At 41.0% G+C, this 20,490-nt stretch overlaps 1 pseudogene; it reads right to left on the bottom strand.

Moving 5' to 3' along the window:
* Positions 1–2,119: 2,119 nt before the first annotated feature.
* Positions 2,120–3,940, bottom strand: LOC122755300 (annotated as a pseudogene).
* Between the last annotated feature and the right edge of the window lie 16,550 nt (positions 3,941–20,490).

Here is a 20,490-nt window from a genome sequence, read left to right as displayed (position 1 = left end):
AAGACAAATTAAAAAAAAAAACAACCAAGGGGGAGTAGATTAAAACTATAGATGGGGATGGCTTAATTTTTAAATAGACTTTTTTTTGGGGTGGCGCAATGAGGGTTAAGTGACTTACCCAGTGTCACACAGCTAGTAAGTATCAAGTGTCTGAGGCCGGATTTGAATTCAGGTCCTCCTGAATCCAGGGCCAGTGCTCTATCCACTGTGCCACCTAGCTGCCCCTCAATTCTTTACTGATATATTAGATTAATAAAATAATTATATACTTACTGCCCAAACTGGTTCAATTGCAATTAATTAATTATAAAACACAGTCATAGCAAGTGATTAAAAAAAGCACCACAGGATCAAAGGAGATAATATTTGTAAAGTGCCAGGTATGCAGTTGGCACTTAATAAATATTTTTTCCCTTGCCCCAAATACATTTTTACCTTCCTAGGTTTTTGGACTGTGCCGTAAATGAAAAGAGGCACTCTGCGAGGTGGAGGTGAGGAGGCATGTGAGACACTCAGTACAAAATACTCCTTAAGGTTCAAAGCAAGGGAGATGCCTGAAATAGGTGGAGAGAAGAAAAGTTGGCTTCAACTGTGCTGTTGAATTGAGTTCATGCACAATGCAGAGCTCCAGCTGAATCTTACTCTTCAGTTAGTGGGGATTTCTTCCAAACTGGGCCCCCTGTTTTCTCTCATGCCAGTCTTTGAACAAAGGAGACCTTTTCTTGAACTTGAAATGGGTGAAAAAGAAACACACTCTGTATTGTTAAAGCATTTCCAATGCATCCAGGACAGTAACTGGTCCATTCTTTTGGACGTCCACTTTGCTTGAGTTGCTCCCCAGTACATTTTGATGAGCCGGGCTTTTGTCTAGGAGAACAAAGCAGGCACTAATGGCTGTGCTGATTTGAATGTTTGCTTTGTCTTCTTTTATTGTTTCATAGTCCTTGGGGAAAAGTCCAAAGTGGTGGCCACCGCAGCCTTGGGAGGATGTAGTATTGGCTCACTGCTTCCTTTGCTGATGAAATGGAACGGGGCATGAGACCAGGGTGGGGGGAGGAGGGGGGATGAAGGAGCTTGAAATCTCCCATTGGCAACAAGGAAATGAGGGTAGTGACAATTAAGGAAGATGCTGGACTCTGAAAAAAAATATTTTCATAACTGTCTCCTACAGAAAACAAAGTGAGAAATTTACAGAACAGATCAGAGAGCAGATAGGAAAACACAACACAAGCTTATTATACCATTAGATACTCCTTCCAAAGAAGAAGCTCAAACCCATTTGTTAGTGAGAGTATTTGACTAGACCTTAGTCATCCAAGTTTTAGGTCTCTGTTGGCAAATCGATCAGATCCAGATTGATTAACTTCCACTTTCCCAGGATGTTTTCAGTTCCATTAGTGTGATACAAATCAGTTTGACAGCTCAGACTGAAAAGCAAACAATATGACAAGAGTATATGATTCAAAAGGGGGTGTCATGGAGAAGAATGCCCAGATGTTTTTACAAGTATGAGGAGGAAAACAGGATGGTTCTTGTTCAAGCTATAAAACCTCCCAATTACTCCTGGGGAAAGAAGTCACGGCGGATGGGGGCTTATCTGCTAGCTATAAACTCCCAGACATTTGGAGAGGCCAATGGTATGCAGCACCCCAGATAACTCTGGGGTTTTTTTGATGCTCACTTATACATTGTCTGGGTTCTGTTGGAGGGCATTTTGATCTCGTTAATTCAAGGTTTCATAAAATTCTTTTGGATAATAAGGCAGCCCCATCAAATCTAAGTGGTTTATCCATTCATTAACTATCTTATCTGTACCTAGATTATTAAATTTTGTGTCACACCTCTAACTTAGAAATTTTCTTCTTGATTTCCCAAGTATTCTCATGTTTCTTTATTTTGCACCCTGGGAACCACAAGGAGTAACTTCAGAGTTTTAGTTTAATTGGTAATGACTTTTTTTTTCTTCCAAGGCAGGACTGGAAGCAGTGAACCTGACTTAAAAAAATAAAAAGTTTGACTTTCCAAAATCTCATCTTTCCTATTTGCTTGACCTTTTTTTTTTTTTACATCAACACAGTTGCTTTAAATTTTATTTTACTTAGTCCAATTTAGTGGACAATTAACATTTTCCACCAATTTGGGGTGCAGAAACTTTCACTGGCTTCACAATTTTTTGTTTAGGTGCTGCTTTTGTAGGAGCCTTAGCAGCTGTTTTCCTAGTTGCTTGCTTAGCCTTTTTTGCTTCCTTGTGTTATGGGCCCATAGCACCCCAGAAGTTCTCTGGGGCACATCAAAGAATCTTCTCATTGAGAAACTAAACCAGAGGACAGACACGCCTAGAGAGATAAGTGGAACCAGATCAAACTGAGCTAGCTCTGGGACCCCCACCCTTCATTCTAGTCTCCTTCAACCCAGGAGCGATAAGATTAGGTGTGGCTGCTTCCTTTGTGTCCTGAGGAGATGGCTCCAGAGATCTGCAGCCACCCTTCACCCAATTCCTCCAGCCACCACCAGTGGGGATGGTCCTCCCTCACTAAAGGAACTTTCCACAGTCAGATGGTCACCCCCATCTGCTTGAGGACATTGGTATCTCAGAGCCACTCTCTGTGCTATGCCTTCTCCCCATGAGAAGTCCAAGGACTTCTTTCATGGTTCCCCTTCCCTTCCCCTTCCTCTAAATAAACTACCGTCTTATTCTAACTGCTTTTGTGTGCAAGAGGGTGTAATTCTTTTGGTTTTGGGAGGGTTTTTTTGAGGGGCAATGGGGGTTAAGTAACTTGCCCAGGGTCACACAGCTAGTAAATTTCAAGTGTCTGAGGCCAGGTTTGAACTCAGGTACTCCTGAATCCAGGGCCAGTGCTTTAACCACTGCACTATCTAGCTGCCCCAAGAGGGTGTAATTCTTTAAAGAGGAATTCCTAAGGACCCCAAACCCCTAACCCCCTACCCCATTGTTAGGGGGAAATCCCCCCATGACACCATTTCTCTCCATGACATTTGGTAGCTCTGATGGCTTGTTCTTGTTGGGCCTTTCGAACTTCAGGGTTTTGTTTCCTCTTTGTTTCCTCCTATCAGTGAGAGAAGCCCCAGAGATGGCCCTCTGGAATTTAACAGCCCAGCAAGTTCTTTTCTTTTTGTTATGGGCCCAGAGCACCCCAGAAGTTCTCTGGGGTACATCAAGGAACCTTCTCCTTGAGAAACTTAACCAGAGGACAGACATACCCAAAGAGATAAGTAGAACCAGATCGGACTGAGCTAGCTCCAGGGACCCCCACCCTTCATTCTAGTCTCCCTCACTCCTGGGGAGATAAGATTAGGTGTGGCTGCTACCTCTGTGGCTGGAGGAGCAGAGAGATGGCTTGAGAGATTCGTAGCCACCCCTTACCCAACTCCCCCAGACACCACCAGTGGGGAATGTTCCTCCCTCAATGGGGGAACTTTCCATAGTCAGACGATCACCTCATCAGACCACCATTGGACATCTATAAAAGTATCTGCCTGTCTTCTGCTTGAGGAGATTGGTATCTCAGAGCCAGACTCTGTGCCATGCCTCCTCCCCATGAGAAGAATTCAAAGGATTTCTCTCTTGGTTTCCCTTCCCCAGCCCCTAAATAAACTTCAATCTTATTCTATTGGATTTGTGTGCAAGAGGGTGTAATTCTTTAAAGAGGAATTCCTAGGGACCCCTACCCCAAACCCCTAACCCCTATCCCAAACCCCCCTACCCCGTGTCATTTTGAATTTCTTCTGACTGTCCCTTCTCGTGCTTTCTTCTATACAGAACAGTACAATTGATCTGATGAGGGCTCCTCTTTGAAAGGAATGCAGACTCACATTTTGCATTCAAAAATTGGAAAACCTTCCTGTCAGTGCAGGAGTAGCGCCTCCCATGACCCGGGTAGATCTTGTACCCGCTGAAGCCGCACAGCTCGACCTTCATGGCTGTGAGAGGCAGGAAGATGTTGAAGAAGAAGAGGACTCTCTTGACCCTTTACAGTGGAGTTACCCTGAGTTAGATAGAAAAACAGAGAGACCCACAGACTGATGGATGTGAGTTGTTTACTTGTGTCTTACTCTTCATAATCTCATTTTGGAATTTTCTCGGCAAAGATCCTGGAGCGGTTTGTCATTTCCTTCTCCAGCTCATTTGACAGATGAGGAAACTGAGGCAAACAGGGTAAAGTGAGTTGTCCAGGGTCACTTAGCTAGTAAATGTCTGAGGCTGGATTTGAACTGATGAAGATGAGTCTACCTGACTACAGGCCCAGCTCTCTATCCATTGTATCACCCAGTTGCCATAGATAGATAGATAGAAAGATGGATAGATCCATAGATAGATAAAGTAGGTAGGTAGATAGGTAGATAGATATAGAGTATATTTATTAAACAGTCCTTACTGTGTACTTACTATTGTGCCAAGCCCTGGAGATACAAAACAATACAACTAGATGACCCCTACTCTCTTTCTTGTAATAAACATTTTTATTTATAGTTTTGAGTTACAATTTTTATTCCTTCTTCCCTCTACCCTCCTTGAGGTGGTAAGTAATCAGATGTACGATTATGTAAAACATTGCCATATTAGTCATTTTGTACAAGAAGACTTGAATAAAAGAATAAAAAATGAAAGAAAGTGAAAAATAGCATGTTTCAGTCTGTGTTCCATCAATATCAGTTCTTTCTTTGGAGGTCGATAGTATGTTTCATTAATCAATAGGATTGTCTTGGATCATTGTATTGTTGAGAATGGTTAAGTCTTTCACAGTTCTTCATCAAACAATGTTGCTGTGTCTGTGCACAAGGTTCTCTTTTTTTTTTTTTAATTTTTTTTTTTAAGTGAGGCAATTGGGGTTAAGTAACTTGCCCAGGTTCACACAGCTAGGAAATGTCAAGTGTCTGAGGCCAGATTTGAACTCAGGTACTCCTGACTCCAGGGCCGGTGCTCTATCCACTGCACCATCTAGCTGCCCCCACAATGTTCTCTTGATTCTGCTCACTTCACCATACATCAGTTCATACAAGTCTTTCCAGGCCTTTCTGAAGTCATCCTGCTTGTCATCTCTTATAGTGCAGTAATATTCCATCACCATTATACACCACAGCTTGTTTAGCCATTCCCCAATGGATGGGCATGCCTTTGATTTCCAATTCTTAGCCACCACAAATATTTTTGTACATACAGATAGGGCTTTTTCTCTTAGCGGGGATGTCTTTGGACAGCCCTACTCTCAAGAAACTCACATTCTGATAGAGGGAGACACAACATAAAGGGGAGCTGGAAAGGGAGGGAGGGAAGTAGGGGACCCCGGCAGCTGGTGTGTAGGTGAAGCAGGTAGAAGGTGAGAAGGAAGGACAGAGAGCAGTGTGCCCGGGGCAGGGTTCTCAGGCAGGGACTCACTGCCCAGACCTCCAGGAGGCCACAGGGCAGAGTCATGCTCAGGTGGGCAGGGTGTGGAGGTACAGCAGACAGCTGAGCAGACAGCTGAGCAAACAGTGAGTCAAGTGGGCAGCTTCCCTCTAGCCACCTTTTCTCCCCTACAGAACCCTGTCTATCGTTTCCCTTCAGCAGTGAACTTTTCAGCACATTCCTTTTAGCATTAACCTTTCCTTCCTATAAATCAGTTAGCCAGTTGTAAAATCTGGCTGCCTTCAATCCCAGCTACCCTCTCAAATTCTACTGAAGCTTCTCCCGAAGCTTCTCCCAGTCCCCTCTAATAGGAGTGTGTTCCCTCTCTTGATCATCTCAAATTTATCCCACATATTGCTTGTTTTTATATTGCTGCCCCCTTAGACTCCTTGAAAGCAGGGCCTGTAATGGGGCAGCTTGGTGGTGCAGTGGGTAGAACACTGGCCCTGGAGTCAGGAGGACCCAAGTTCAAATTTGGCCTTAGGCACTCAGACAGTAACCCTGGGCAAGTCACTTAACCCCGCTAGCCTCAAAAAAAAAGAAGAAAAGAAAGCCTTTTTTTGTTTCCCTAGAGCTTAGATGGGTCCAGTAGCTAAGAAAGTCAAGGAAAAGCTTCTCTACCAGTTATGCCACAACCAGAAGTGAACTTGGTGGTGGAGAATGTTGATAGTCATCACTTTAGTTCTGAGTATTGTCTCCCCTAGAAATCAAGCTGGTAGTTGAGAGAGGCCTCCTGGTTTATTTTTATTTTCTGGGGCAGTGAGGGTTAAGTGACTTGCCCAGGGTCACACAGCTAGTAAGTGTCAAGTATCTGAGGCCAGATTTGAACTCGGGTCCTCCTGAATCCAGGGTCAGTGCTTTATCCACTGCATCACCTCGCTGCCTTTTATTATTTATTTATCTATCTATCTATTTATTTTAGGAGGTTGTTATTCTTTCATTCTTTTTGTACTTTCCCAGTAAATATCTCTTTGCAAAACTAATGAATGTTAATTGCTTAATTGATATTGGGATGATATATCAGCTGTTTATCAATGATATTGAAGTCATTACTAGTCAAAATGTTGGGCAGTAATCAGTGGTTAGATAATTCATTTGTGTCCGTTATTTTGTTTTTGAGGCAATTGGGGTTAAGTGATTTGCCCAGGGTCACACGACTAGTAAATGTCTGAGAGTGAATTTGAACTCAGGTCCTCCTGACTCCAGGACTGATACTGTATCCACTTCACCATGGTTAGATAATATTAAAGAGAGATCAAGTGCCTGGTGAATTGATATTGGATCGATGATTACTAGTGATTGATATTGTAGAGACATATTAGTCAGGGAACTCATGATTGATCTGAAGACCCTTTCTCAATCCCTCAGGGTTATCCCAAAGAAGAGAAGTAGCTCGACATGCTCTGGGGCTTGGGGGGTGGGGTCCTCAACTGATAGTGGAGTTTGGGGTTGGGAGGTTAAACTCAGCCTGTGAGATATATAGATGTATACCTGTTTATGTAAGTGGCTCACATATGTGTGCATGCACATACCGTACATGGCGTGTGCCCATGCACATTGTGTACATATGTGTGTCTATATACATGCACACACATATACACAAACACACTGTCATAGCTTAGAACTGCACTAAGACTTTTGGAACATCTTGTGTATGCCTGATACATACATGCATATGTGCATGTATACGTATATGCACCTATATGTATGTGTGCATGTGGATTTATTCATCTATTTCCTTCTTTCTTTATTCATTCATTCAGTTATTTATCTCTTTATGTTGTTTCTCTCCAGAAGAGAAGCTCTTTGGGGACACCATTGTTTCACTTTTGCATTTATTCCCCCAGAACCTAATAGAGTGCCTGGTACATAGTAGGCGCTCATTAAATGCTTGTTGACTCGGATTTAGTTGAACTGTGTGATCCTGGGCAAGTCATTTTACCCTGTTTGCCTCAGTTTCCTCACCTGTCAAATGTGCTGGAGAAGGAAATGGCAAAACCACTCCAGTCTCTCTGCCAAGAAAACCCCAAATGGGCTCACAAAGAGTCAGATGTGACTGAAACGACTGAACTATAACAAAGAACAGCAAGAATAAGGCAACTTATAATTATGACATTTTCATAGCTGGCAGGGGCTTCAAAGCTTATCCAGTTCACCCTACTTATTATATGGGTGAGGGAAGCGAAGCCAAAGAAGGGAAGTCATTTGTTCAGGGTCACACAGCTAGTTAGTAAGCGAGCCACAGCATCTGGGCCTTCCTGAGAAACCTAGGTTCCACTAATCTAATTTGAAGAAAGAAATGGAAACCCTGGGATCACACAGAGTCACAGTGTTGGAGCGAGAAAGCAGCATGAAAGTTTTCCAGCCCTTCCCCCCCCCCATTGTATACAGAGGAGGAAACTTAGGAGTTTGGGAACTGGGCTGGGTCATTGGCAGCCTTTGCCCTCCAGAGCAAACAAGGACGAGTGGCTGCAGAGCTGGTTCATTAGATTATGCTGCTAACAAGCTTGTACAAGTGGAGGGTTGAGAAATGGGGCTGGCCAGGGTACAAAAGGCAAGGGACACGCTGCTTGTCATCGGGGCTGAGGAAGTGACAGCTTTCTCTAGAGCTTTTCCACCTTGGACTATGGTCCCTAACGTTGGCAGGACCAGTGTGTTCCATTGGGCACCTTTCATGATGGTGTAAGAAACATATACGATAAAGGTAGAAGACTGGGCTTTTTCAAACAACCATTGAAATAGATTCCTTCTTATTCAACTATAAGCTCTTCTGAGAAGTGTCTATGTTGTGTCTCTCTTGACTGATATCCCTAGTGTAGAAAGACCACAGGTTTTATTGGACTAAATTCTCAGTGAGCTCTACTTTTTGCATGCAAGTAGCCATAGCAAATGGGTTAGATCCATGGTGTGTCTTTCCATGGCCCTTTGAGTTAGTGATTTTAATTCTTATTAGAGTGTGATCTGTGATCGGCAACCACATAGTGCAACCCCTACAATGATGGCATTAAATAGAGGGTTTGGTTTAAAAAAAAAAATTTTTTTTTTTGGTGGGGCAATGAGGGTTAAGTGACTTGCCCAGGGTCACACAGCTAGTAAGTGTCAAGTGTCTGAGGCCGGATTTGAACTCAGGTCCTCCTGAATCCAGGGCTGGTGCTTTATCCACTAAGCCACCTAGCTGCCACCTAGCTGCCCCCTAATAGAGGGGTTTTTGCAGGAGTGTGCAGGGAAGGGGGTCTGGGGAATCATTGAAAGCCTAGCCCTGCTTCAGGTCTTCTTTGTTTGGTAAAGGAGTGGGAGTACCTTAAAGTTAATGATAAACAACCCAAGAACTCTCAGACTGATATGCAAATACTTTCAAGATACAAAAAAGAGTAGCAAGGCTGCCACCACCCTCCACAGGTGCTTTATGGGGGATTTATGATAAACCTTGGGCAGGAGTTGTATAGGGTGTGTGGAGAAATTATCTGTTTTGGTGGAGGAAGTACCAACATTGATGAAATAATGGGGTTCTTCACCTGGTCGATGTGCTGTACCCCTTTGCCAATATCTGGGGAAGTATGTGGACCACCGCTCAGAATTATATCTTCAAATGCATCAAATAAAATACACAGGATTATAAAGGAAACCAATTCTATTGAAATGCAATTATCCAGATATTTATTTAAAATAACAAGTTAGCAGGTTAAGAACCCATGAGTTAGGTGTATCAAAATACTTAATCAAACAAAGTTTGACTCTGTGGAAGTAGTCACCTTTGAGAGACTTCACACTTGTTCTAAGTTATCTATAATCATATATGAAAAAATGCTCTAGATCACTATTGATCAGAGGAATGCAAATTAAAACAACTCTGAGGTATCACCTCACACCTATCAGAGTGGCAAACATAACAAAAACAGAAAATATCGGATGTTGGAGGGGATGTGGGAAAGCTGGGACGCTGATACACTGTTGGTGGAGTTGTGAAAAAATTCAACCATTCTGGAGAGCAATTTGGAACTATGCCCAAAGGGCTATAGAACTGTGCATACCCTTTGATCCAGCAATACCACTGCTAGGTTTATATCCCAAAGACATCCCCCAAAAGAGAAAAAGACCTATCTGTACAAAAATATTTCTAGCAGCTCTTTTTGTGGTGGCTAAGAATTGGAAATCAAAGGCATGCCCATCCATTGGAGAATGGCTAAACAAACTGTGGTTTATGATGGTGATGGAATATTATTGTGTTATAAGAAATACAAGCAGGATGACTTCAGAAAAGCCTGGAAAGACTTGTGTGGACTGATATATAGTGAAATGAGCAGAACCAAGAGAACAGTGTGTACAGAGACAGTGATATTGTTTGATGAAGAACTGTGAATGACTTGACTTTTACAAGAACTGATATTAAGCATGCTATTTTTCACTTGCTTTCATTTGTTCTCTTTTAATCAAGTTTTCTTGTAGAAAATGACAAATATGATAATACTTTGCATAATCATACATATATAACTCATATCTAATTGCTTGCCGCCTCAGCGAGTAGGGAGGGGAGGGAGGAAAAGAGAGATAAAAATTGGAACCCAGAACTATACATAAAAATGTTTATTACATAAAAAATATGTCTTTCATTCAAATGTTATTGGAACCCTTCTTTGGAACTGCCTTCAGAGTTCACCCTATCCTCGGCCTGGGAGATCTTTGTCCTTTGAAAGTGGCCTTGATTTTTGGAGACAGCCCAAAGTCATTCAGATGCAAGTCTTCAGACAGTGTGGATTTTGGTCAAAATAGTTCACTAAAGGGGCAGCCAAGTGGCGCAGTGGATAGAGCACCGGCCCTGGATTCAGGAGTACCTGAGTTCAAATCCAGCCTCAGACACTTGACACTTACTAGCTGTGTGACCCTGGGCAAGTCACTTAACCCCCATTGCCCTGCAAAAACAAACAAAAAAACCCAAACAAAATAGTTCACTAAAAACCCAACTTGGGGTAGGAATATTGCCATGGTACAGAAGGCAGATTGTGGAGAAACTTTCGATTGCTTCCGAATTTTTTTTTTAAACACTTTTTTTTTTTTTTTTGCGGGGCAGTGGGGGTTAAGTGACTTGCCCAGGGTCACACAGCTAGTTAAGTGTCAAGCGTCTGAGGCTGGATTTGAATTCAGGTCCTCCTGAATCCAAGGCCAATGCTTTATCCACTGTGCCACCTAGCTGCCCCTGACTATCTTTCTTTGGGAGATTGATTCTGCATGAAGACAGACATGAATGTCAAAGAACCAAATCAATAGCACATTCACTTCTGAGTCTGATGTAAGTTTTGGGTTTCTGGGATGATGCATTTTGATATTACAAATTCTGACTTCCATTTGCATGTTGTACTGATGTTACCCAATGTACTGGGGATGCTCCCTCTCACAAGGGGCTCCTGATCCGGATTCCCATGAAGCAGGTTCAGTCCTACTGGGCCTGACCCCAAAGGCTTTTTTCTCATTGTCTAGCTTGTTGTAGTCCTATCTCAGAGTTCCTGTGCAGATCTCTTAAACAAAGCTTATGTATATACCATGTCTTGGGTCTCTCCTAAAAGGGATTAATAGGGCACCTTCTAGAAAAGGTACTCTGTGTACAAAAGAGATACCAGGGATAGAACAGCTATTGCATATGGGATGGTTAACATAAAATAAATGCTTAAAATAAAAAAAAGACTCATGAACATGGATTAAATACTTAAAAACCCCCCACAATAACCCATCAACTTTATTACATTGTCCTGAAAGTTAAAGGTGCTTTGTGGGACTATGAATCAGACAATTCACTTGTACCTCATATCAGCCTTCCTGAACAACTCACAAGGTCCAGATCTCTTGGTTGCTACCTATGGCTTTGGCTGTAGCCCATTGGTTGTAGAATCATCCTGGTGGTAGCACTTTTTTTTACTAGAGCTTCTCTGGAAATCACCTCCTCATGGCCAACCCACATACATATACATACATACATACATACATACATACATACATACATACATACATACATACACACGCACACACATATATATATATATATATATATATATATATATTTTTTTTTTTTTGCAGGGCAATGGGGGTTAAGTGACTTGCCCAGGGTCACACAGCTAGTAAGTGTCAAGTGTCTGAGACCAGATTTGAACTCAGGTCCTCCTGAATCCAGGGCTGGTGCTTCATCCACTGCACCCCCTAGCTGCCCCCAACCCACATCTGACAAAAGATCTTCTGACCTCTCAAACACTCAAGGTTACTGAAAGGACTAGAAGTGTCAATAAACACACATATACACACGTCAGCTATGATCGAAAAGCTTTGTCTAAGGCTCATTTAGACAAGCACTTGTTGACTCCCATTGACATGAATCCAGGTTTCCAAGGCTGCTGGGATTGTGAAGTAGGGAGAGAAGTCCCCTCCCCTCCCTTCCAAGGAAGATCAAAGGAAAAATATGCTCCAAAATAAGTATAGCACAATGGGAAGACACCAGAGTGTAGCAGTTCTATGGGAAAGGTACTAGCCCAAGAGTTCTGGGGGCCTCTCTCCTAATTACCCATGTTACACTTGAGAAAACCATATTTCATAACTATTATTTTCCTCCAAGATTTGTTAACTTCTTTGGAAAGACAGGAATAAATGTCAAGTCTCTCTCTGTCTCTGTCTTTTGTAAATCACTTAGGATTATGTAGAATGATCTTTGCAGAAAAATTGTTCATGTTCAACTTATCTTTTAAATGAGTCAGGGTATTCCTTTATCTAAATTGAAGTTTTTACTCATCATTATCACAGTTAATAATATGTATAAATGTAGTAAATCTCTGACCTTCCTAATAGTCTTATTAGTCCTTTGGATAATTGATCAAATGACAACTTGATGTAATATCACAGACAAAAGTAATTTATCATTATTTTATTAATTATTTAAAATATTTTGTTATAAACAAATAGGAATTTTTAGTATATAGTATAATTTATATCAATATGAATCAACAAACAAAATTTCAGTATAAAGAGAAACAAAAGAGAGGATTGACTATGAAACCACAACATTCTGTTAAGTACGATTTCTTGAAATCGTATTTTAAATTTAGCATGTTTCCCTATGTTCCTCAAGTCATTTGTGCTGGGTGAGAGCTCTCTTAACATTACTGCCTCTTCATATGCTTCTTTAATATTTAGAATGCTGTACTTGAAGACATTTCACATGATGAGAAATTTGACATTCAGTGCCTTAAATAATGGTCATTCATTCAAGGGTCACACAGCTGGGAGGTGTCTGAGGCTGGATTTGAATTCAAGAAGATGCATAAAAGAACACTCCTTTCTATGTATCAGAGCTACTAGCATAAGACTGTTTAAATGACCTTAAAAATAATGCAGCCACGGGGGTGGCTAGATAGCACAGTGGATAAAGCACTGGCCCTGGATTCAGGAGTACCTGAGTTCAAATCTGGCCTCGGACACTTGACACTTACTAGCTGTGTGACCCTGGGCAAGTCACTTAACCCCCATTGCCCCGCAAAAAAAAAAAAAAATAATAATAATAATGCAGCCACAAGTGGAAACTTTGTAATATGCATCTACCACGATCATCCTTCTACGTACCACACACATGCAAAATTTCTCTTGACATCTCAGGTATTCCTCAACCTGTGACTTAGAATTAACTTATTTTGAAATAAGTGATCTCATCCTAATGGTACTTTCTCTGTCAGTGCACAGAGCAACCAATCCATGCCTTATTGTCCTGTGTAACCCTTGTCCATGTCATCCATTAGCTCTGTCTCAGGTTGCTCACCCACCGTCCTGGGGGCTTTAAGCCAGGGGTGGTAGGACAGAATCTTACCTTTTTGTGTGTCATTGACCTCCTTGGCAATCTGGTAAAACACCGAACCTCTTCTCAAAGTGGTGCTTTTAAACGCATAAAATAAAACGAACAGGATTACAAAGGAAACCAATTAGACCGAAATATTTATCAATTTTAAAAAATTCACAGAGTCCCTTGACATCTACTAGGGGCAGAGGGCCCCCGATTAAAAACTCCCATTCTAGGCTCCATTGAGGGAGTTTGTGGTGAAGTGGTTTGCACACTTTTTTTCCACGTTGCAAATGGTGTGGAATTCTTTGCTAAGAGTATTTGTGGCACATTGAATGTCTAAGGTGGTAACACCATGGGAGAGCTGGGAGACTCATTAATGTGCAGTTTCTCTTCCAAAAAAGCAGCTGTTTTTATTGAGTTCTTTGCAAGTTCAAAGTCTGAGGTGTTTTGAGGTTTGTGTGAGCACCTTCAGAAACGAGTTTTATTTATTTTTGCAAATACTATATTTGCTATACTATGAATTCTTGTGAGTAAAATTTATAGTAAACAAAATTACTTACAATTTTCTTATCTACAATAACACCCAAAATTCATAGTGAAACTCACGGCATACTGGTGTGCCTTGGAACGCCCTTTTGAAAGCCCCCGATGTGAGGTGATAGTCGGGTCCTCTGCCCAGACTGGACAGTATCTGAAGTGCTGGGTTTACTTCTGGGTGCCACGTTTTAGGAAGGATATTAATAATTCTGAATTCATGGAAATGATCATGGCCAGGACAGTGGGAAGGCTGAAGAATTTACCATACAAAGATCAATAGCAGCCATTCAAGATACTCAGCTTAGAGGGGTAAAGACAGCCCAACATAGTGGCAGGTTTTGAGGTTTGAAGGGTAGAACTTTCTGTTGTTCTATTTTGCTCTACTCTAGAGGGTAGCGCTAGGGCAATGGATATAGGTTGCAAAGGGACAGTTTTAGGGGAAAATCCCAGTAATTCGAGCTATCCCCAAGTGGAAAAGACTTCCTTTGAGGGATAGTTTCATCTCACTGGAGGTCTTTAAGCTAAGGTTGAATAATGACTTGTTGACGGTGTGGAGGAAGGGATTTTTGATCAGGTATGGATTGGATGAGATGGCCTCTGAGGTCCCTTTCAAGATTGAAATTCTTCATCAGAAATGGGTTAAAGAGGAAATAGCATATACATCTAGAAGGGTATAAAAAGACTTCTAAATTTATAAAGAAATAAGATGGTGAGGGCATAGGATAAACGGGGGTGTATAGATTAAGAATTAGGAGGGTTGGGGGAGAGGATAAGGGAGAAACTATTAGAGGGGGTTAGTAGATTAAGGAATAGGAGGGCAAGGTAGTGGTTAGGGATAGGGTAAAGAGGGGAGAAGGATAGTGAGGAAAAATAGAATGAAGGGAAATACACAGCTAGTAATTATAACTTTCAATGTGAATGGGATGAATTTACCCATAAAAAAGAAAAGGATAGAATGGATTAAAAATCTGAATTTGATAATGTTACTTACGAGAAAAACATAATTAAAAAATGAGAGGTATACACAGTTAAAATAAAGGGCTAGAATAGAATTTATTATGCTTCAGCTGTTGTAGAAAAAAGTAGGGGTAGCAATCATGATCTCAGACAAAGTTAAAGCTAAAATAGATTTAATTAAAAGAGTTAAACAGGGAAACTGCACTGTCACCAATATTATTTAATATTGTTTTAGACCACTTAAAATAACTGCAGACACTATAAAATGCCTGTGAGTATACCTGACGAAACAGACCCAGGAACTACATGAACATGATTATAAAACATTCTTTTACAAATAAAATCAGATTTAAATAATTGGAGAAATATTAATTGTTCATGGGTAGGCAAAGCCAACATAATAAAAATGACAGTTTTACTTAACGAATCTATTCACTGCCATCCCAATTAAATTACGAAAAAATTATTTTACAGAGTTAGAAAAAATAATGGAATTCATTTGGAAGAACGAAAGGTCAAGGATTTCATAAAAACTAATAAAAAAAGGAAGGAGGTTTAGTAGCATCAGACTTCAAACTATATTATAAGGCAGCAAATATCAAAACTATATGGTACTGGCTAAGAAATAGAAAGGTAGATCAGTAGAAGAGAGTAGACGGGGCAGCTAGGTGGCACAGTGGATAAAGTACCAGCTCTGGAGTCAGGAGGACCTGAGTTCAAATCCAGCCTCAGACACTTAACACTTACTAGCTGTGTGACCCTGAGCAAGTCACTTAACCCCAATTGCCTCACTAAAAAAAAAAAAAGAAGAGAGTAGACATACAATACACAGTAGTAAAAGATTGTTTGAAAAATGTAAGTAATTTCCCAATTGATAAATGGACAAAGGATATGAACAGGCACTTTTTTGATGAAGAAATCAAAACTATAGTTATATGAAAAAATGCTCTAAATTATTATTGTTAGGAAAATGCAAATTATATCAACTTTGAGATAGTATCTTACATCTATCAGATTGGTTAAAACGATAGATGTCCTTCAATGGGGAAGCTGTCTTATATGATTGTGATGGAATACTACTGTGCTATAAGAAATGATGAGCTGGTTGATTATAGAAAAAACATGGAAAGACTTGGACCTTTGAAGAAAAATGCTATTCATCTCTGAAGAACTGACAAATAGAAATATGTATAATATGGTCTTACATATATGTGTGTGTGCATATCTATATATCCGTATTTGACTGTAACTTTCTCTAGGGCAGGGTGGGGAGGGAGAGAAAAAAAAGTACATCACAGAGAACAAAAGAAAACTTAGAAGGAAGCACAGAAAAGCAGGGTATTCTTGAAAACAATAGGTAGTATTTATTACATAGTTGTTTTTTTTTAAAGTACAGTCTGCAATGGAAATTTATGTTTGTATATTGAATCATCTCTTTATGTTCTGCTGTGTACTTGGAAATGTTCTTTTTTCCCCTCATTTTCTATTTGTTTAAAATGAATAAAACATTTTTTAAAAGACTGAAATTCATCAATTCTGTAATTTTGCCAGAATAGTGGAAAGTAAGGGGTACATCTCTGTGATCACTCCCAAATTTATTGTCTTGCCTATGTGGGACTATTAAAGATTCTCCTGGAGTTTTTTCTTTATTTAAAGACTAGTGGGGAAAGAAAAGACTAGTGGAGGGCAGCTAGATAGCGCAGTGGATAGAGCACCGGCCCTGGAGTCAGGAGTACCTGAGTTCAAATCCGATCTCAGACACTTAACACTTACTAGCTGTGTGACCCTGGGCAAGTCACTTAACCCTAATTGCCTCACTAAAAAAAAAAAAAAAGACTAGTGGAACTGCAGAATCACAGAGTTGAGAGGAACCTTCACCATCATCTTTCATTTTATTTTATTTTTTATTTTTTTTGGTGAGGCAATTGGGGTTAAGTGACTTGCCCAGGGTCACACAGCTAGTATGTGTTAAGTGTCTGAGGCTGGATTTGAACTCAGATACCCCTGACTCCAGGGCCAGTGCTCTATCCACTGTGCCACCTAGCTGCCCCTATTTTAAAATTTTATTTTAAACTTTAATTTTTTTTAATTAACCGAAATTGATTTTCCCTACCTTCACCCCATCACCCCCAAAATATGCAAGATAAAACAAAACAAATTCCCCCATTGGCCACATCCAGGGTGGACTCATTCTTTACCCTGAGTCCATCACTTTTCTCTTAGGTGGTACGTAGCATGTTTCATTATTGGTTCTCTGGAGTCCTCAATCATTACATTTCATTTTATTCCATCCATCTGTCCATCAATGTATCTAGTCTATCAGTTGGCCTCCCCATCTTGCCCAGGCTAGAAGTACAGGAGTTACTCATGGGCCCCATCATAGTACTAATCAGTATAGTCCAATTTGACCCTCTTGACGTATGCTTCTGGTCACCCTCTGCCTGAGTTCCTAGGGACTTGCCCTATTGATTTCTAACTTAGTAGTGACTGCCAGTGAGCACCACTCAGAACTCCAGAGCTGAAGTCATCCACCATCCTCAGAGGCCTCCCAAGAAGGCTGGAGTAGAGGCCTTTCCACCATGTCTAGCAAACAGTTTATTTTCTAGATAAGGAAAGAGAAGGCCCAGAGAGGTGTGGTGACTCACCCAATGTCAACACAGCTTGATAATGGCAGAAATGAAGCTAGAACCCAGGTCTTTGTACTCCTAACATATTTTTTTGGTCCCCACCAGAGCACGCCTCCTCTGTAATTTTAAAAGTGTTCCCATTGGGGAACTGAATTCCCATTTCCTATATGAACAATAAGGATACTTCCCCCATATCCTGATTTGAAAAAATTAAGGGCCATTCCTGTAGAGTCATCGTTTGCTACAATGTGAAATCCTAGACAGCTCTGGGTGCCTTACCTGTATGAGAGAATGAGTTGAGCAAACCTTCTGTGGCAGGCATGTGGTTCACAAATAGAATTTTAGAAAAGCTCCATGGAATTGTTCATCTCCCAGGTCCCTGAGTGGTTTAATTATATTCTGGAATAGGTCTAAAGGGAAATGGTAACTGGGCGACTTTAATTCCCAAAGACATTTTAAGTAATAAGACATCCACGGCACAACACTTTGCTAAAAATCTGACCTTCAGTGTGATTTGGGAGTGGCTTGCTGCATAGTTCCTTCGTCTGTGAACCTAGTTGGATACATTACAGGCAGGACACTAACAATAATGTCTGGATTTAATTGGGCTTCCAGCTAATTTGACCTAATGCCAGTCAAAACTAGATTTGTACAGAAGGCGACATTTTCTAGTTTTATCAAAGAGCCGAGGATCCGGAGCCTTCCAGGACATTTATGGAATTGGTCCATGACTACCAAATCCTTGTTAAGCATGTTTTTGTGATTTCTGCATGAGAGAAGTGGCATCTAGTTGCAGGCCTGAAGACTTGCTAGAACAGGTTGTATTGCTAGCACAGGAATTCTATGGGAGACACATCTCTCTGAAAAAACATTTCAGGGGCAGCTAGGTGTCGCAGTGGATAGAGCACTGGCCTTGGAGTCGGGAGTACCTGAGTAAAAAAACCAAAAAACAAACAAACAAAAAAAACCATTTCAAGAACAGTGACATTAATTGTCCATGGAAAGATGACAACGAGATTATAAAATTAGGTGAAGCATTAATGATTTTTTTTTTTTAGTGAGGCAATTGGGGTTAAGTGACTTGCCCAGGGTCACACAGCTAGTAAGTGTTAAGTGTCTGAGGCCGGATTTGAACTCAGGTACTCCTGACTCCAGGGTCGGTGCTTTATCCACTGTGCCACCTAGCCACCCCTGCATTAATGATTTTTAACCAATTTATTCTCAGGCCTTTTGTGAATTGTTGAGAGTTACAGTTTCTTAGGGGAGTTAATTAGGATGTTTTTAGACAAATAAAATGATAAAAAATTCATAGGCATTCTATTGGCAGACAAATGTTTAAAACACATATCCTCAGTAGGAATCTAGTGTTTTGGAAGAATTCTTTTGGGTTCATTCTCTACTTTAAACACACCAACTATGTCTTGGTTAATTCTCTCCCTATTTCCATGGGGCAGCTAGCTTGGTGGAGCAGTTGATAGAGCACTGACTCAGAAGTTCAAGTCTGACTTCAGACACTTACTAGCTATGGTGACCCTGGGCAAGTCACTTAACCCTAATTGCCTTAAACATCCAGAGCCATCTCCAGTCGTCCTGATGTATATCTTGCCACTGGATCCAGATGGCTCTGGAGGAGAGAATGAAGTTGGTGACCTTGAACAGCCCTCCCTCACTTAAATCCAATTCAGTGCAAGTCATGACATCACCCTGATGTCATGGTCCTCTTCAAGAACGAAGGACAAAACAGCAAGTTTAGATATTCTCTTGTCTTTTTAGAATAAAGTTCTTGTCTTAAAAACTTAGGAAGCAGGCATTTATCATTACAAAAATCAACCCATCATATCAACATTGTGGTATTTTCCCATACAGGGCCATGAAGTAGATCATTAATACTCTGTTTGTTCTGCAACTTGTTTTTTGGCCCTGGATATCTAAGGCAATTGGGGTTAAGTTACACAGCTAGTAAATGCTTGAGGTGAGATTTGAACTCAGGTCCTCTTGACTCAAGGGCCAGTGCTCTATTGACTGTGCCGCCTAGAACATAAGCTCCTTCCCTGAAAAAGGGTTTCTGAAGTACAGAAAAGGTTTTCCACACTGGTATGGAGTCAAGAATCTAGGTGCATAAGCAAGGGAAGAGCTGTGAAAACAGGCAACTCCAATACTTAAAGGGCTCTTGAGACAGCCTAAAGGCCTCTAAGACAAGGGTCACATAAATATACAACGTGAGAGACAAATGATGAAGAAAACCAAGTCAGGCATTTCAATCTCTGAGATCAGCAAGGATCTGGGGATATTCGGGATGTGTTTTGTGGGATCATTTTTTTTAAAGTGTGCTAGAGGGGCGGCTAGGTGGCACAGTGGATAGAGCACTGGCCCTGGAGTCAGGAGTACCTGAGTTCAAATCCAGCCTCAGACACTTAACACTTACTAGCTGTGTGACCCTGGGCAAGTCACTTAACCCCAATTGCCTCACTTAAAAAAAAAAAAAAGTGTGCTAGAGACTCTGATTTCTGCAGCATCTGATATGAGAGTGAGTCATGTAGTGAGTATGCTAAGTCTCAGAGGAGTCTTCCCAGCCTGGGCATGGCAACTCCTGGCTTCACTTGCCAATCTACCAATGACTAGTTACTGTAAGAGCACAGGCAGAGCAACCATACCAGTCTTTGAAATGGACTCAGTGGCCAGGGGTGATGATGAAGTGGACCCTTTATGATGCTTCAATGAATTGGGAGATATACTGTAATGAGGAAACAGAATATTTAATGTTGCTCATGACTGGAATAGTAATAATGAGGACATAATGAATCTTTCTTTACAATTTAGGATAGGAACCTGGCCAGAGGAAAAGAGGATTTGTGTCTTTTTTATTCCTGATCCACCCCAGGCAGGAAACTGGAAGGGATTTTTTTCAACTTGGTTATGCTGGTGGAGAGGGCAGGAGAAAGAATACTACATTCATAAAACCTGGGTGACCAACCAACCAACCAACAAACCAAATAGTATGAGGAATGCTAACCTCCCTGCACATGTCCTACTTAGTGAATTTTTGTGCCAATCCTACTTTTTCAGGGCATTCTTCTCCTCATTGGCTTTTGGTACTTCTTTTGGTTTTGGGTTTTTTGTGAGGCAATTGGGGTTAAGTGACTTGCCCA

This window comes from Dromiciops gliroides, chromosome 4, assembly GCF_019393635.1.
Source record: "Dromiciops gliroides isolate mDroGli1 chromosome 4, mDroGli1.pri, whole genome shotgun sequence".
NCBI classification, from domain to species: domain Eukaryota; kingdom Metazoa; phylum Chordata; class Mammalia; order Microbiotheria; family Microbiotheriidae; genus Dromiciops; species Dromiciops gliroides.
The sequence above is the reverse complement of the archived record's forward strand: the minus strand, read 5'-3'. Positions and strand labels throughout refer to the sequence as shown.